Source organism: Macrotis lagotis, chromosome 1 (genome assembly GCF_037893015.1).
Source record: "Macrotis lagotis isolate mMagLag1 chromosome 1, bilby.v1.9.chrom.fasta, whole genome shotgun sequence".
In the NCBI taxonomy this organism is placed as follows: domain Eukaryota; kingdom Metazoa; phylum Chordata; class Mammalia; order Peramelemorphia; family Peramelidae; genus Macrotis; species Macrotis lagotis.
The window spans coordinates 137,639,445-137,641,698 of record NC_133658.1 but is presented as its reverse complement, the minus strand read 5'-3'; positions in this window follow the sequence as shown (position 1 = coordinate 137,641,698).

Genomic DNA, 2,254 nt, shown 5'->3' with positions numbered 1-2,254 from the left:
TCTGGGTCTATACCTTCCTGGCCCAATATTGCATGTAACTTTTATTGCATTGTGAAGTGAGAAAGTTGTATTCACTATTTTTGCCTTTCTGTAGTTGATAATTAGGTTTTTATGTTCTAGTACTTGGTCAATTTTTATGTAAGTGCCATGTACTGCAGAAAAATAAGTATATTCCTTTCTATCCCCATTTAATTCCCTCCATAGATCTGTCATATCTAAGTTTTTTAACAATCCATTTACCTCCTTAACTTCTTTCTTGTTTCTTTTATGATTCGATTTATCTAAATCTGAGAGCAGGAGGTTGAGGTCTCCCACTAGTAGAGATTTGCTGTCTGTATCTTCCTGTACTTCTTTCAGGTTCTCCTCTAAGAATTTTGAAGCTGTACCATTGGGTGCATACATATTTAATATTGAAATTGCCTTATTGTCTATGGTACCTTCTTGGAGGATATAGTTTCCTTCCTTGCTATCTATTTTTGCAGCTGCTTTGTATGAGATAAAGATTGCTATCCCTGCTTTTTTCACTTCAGCTAAAGCAAAATATATTTTGCTCCAACCTTTTACCTTTACCCTGTGTATATGTATCTCTCTGCTTCAAATGAGTTTCTTGTGAGCAGCATATTGTAGAATTCTGCTTTTTAATCCACTCTGCTATTTGCTTACATTTTAAGGAGAGCTCATCTCATTGACATTCAAAGTTATAATTACTAACTCTTTATTGGCCTCCATGCTATCTTCCATCTGTTTGTATTTTTCCCCTTTTCTCCCTTTATCTATATTCCCCAGTGTTTTGTTTCTGAATATTGACACCTTCAATGTATTTTCCCTCTTATATCTACCCCCTTCCCCTTTTTCCCCTTTCCCCTTCTTCCCTTCCTTCTGCTAGTTCCCCTTTTTCTCCCCCCTACCTGTCCCCTCTCTCCCTTTTACCCTTTTAATCCTTGAAAGGTAAGATAAGTTTCTTAACTTGATTAAGTGTGTCTAAGCTAACTTTAAAACAAATCTGATGAGATGAAGATTCAGGTGGTTCTTCTCTCCTCACTTCTTCCCCTCAATTACAATAGGTCTTTTATACCTCTTCATGTAATGAGATTTACCCCATTCAGTCACCCTCCAACCTCCATTCCACTTACTGCACCCCGCCCAAACTTTCAAAGACAATTCCAAGAGTTATGTGGAATTCTGTCCAACATGGTGGATAGAAGAGAGGAAGAGTTCTAAAGTCTCCTCATCTTTCCCTATCTATGATATGAACAAACCTTTTAAGAGAAATTCGATCCACAAAACCCAGAAAGAAAAACCAGGAGAAAGAACATCTACTTCAGGATATGTTTTCTGTGCTTCCTGGTGAGTCCAGACACAGAGAGTGAAGCAGCCTGGATCAGCTTGATTAGCAGTGGGGTTAGAGCTCTTTGGGAACCTGAGGGCCCAAGAAACAGACCTGCTTCATTAGTGGGGCTAGAGCCTGGTAGACCCCGGGGCCTTGGGTCCATGAGGGAACAGATGAATTGGTGTTTGTGCTGACACTTTGGAACTTGTTGGCAGGGCTGGGGGGAGAGTTCCAGTAGAGGGGAACTGTGGACATCATCCCTGGGTTCCTTTGGTCTGAGGAACTCTGAGTTCAGGCCTCCATTGTGACTGAGGCCTCTTCCCACAACAAAGACAATTACAGACTACTTCTGCCCCAGGCACAGGCATGTGAGCAGAACCAGCCCAGATGACAATAGGGAGAGGAATGACCTCACCCCAGCATAGAGCCCACCATTGATTGAAGATAAAAGTATTTAAAAGCTTCAGTCACTCCCTCCAGGCTAAGGGAGAAGGCCTTAATCAGACACTCCAGAGAAGGGAACTAGCACCTCCTATTGGCCAGCCGGAAAATTGCACTCATTGAGCAAAACCTCTAGCGCCCCCTACTGGTCAGCTGTAGATGTTGCACTCAGTGAGTAAATCCTCTAGGGATCCCAACACCAAAACCAGCCCCTCCCCAGCTCAAGTCCTACTGTCCAAGGACACTAGACACAGCTGTGCCTTATCATCTCCTCCCTAAAGTACCCTCCTACCCTGTAATGCAAGAAGCTGCATATACACATTGCTTGCACCCATAACAAATACCTCATTATCCTTTGTTCTACCCTGGAAGACCTAACAGTATATATGTAGTAGCTAAGCAATAATAAAATTGAGCTGGAGGCATAAGGCAGTAGTGGCTTGACTCCTTATTCTCAGCTCCCCTCCTGGAGGGAGGTCGCTG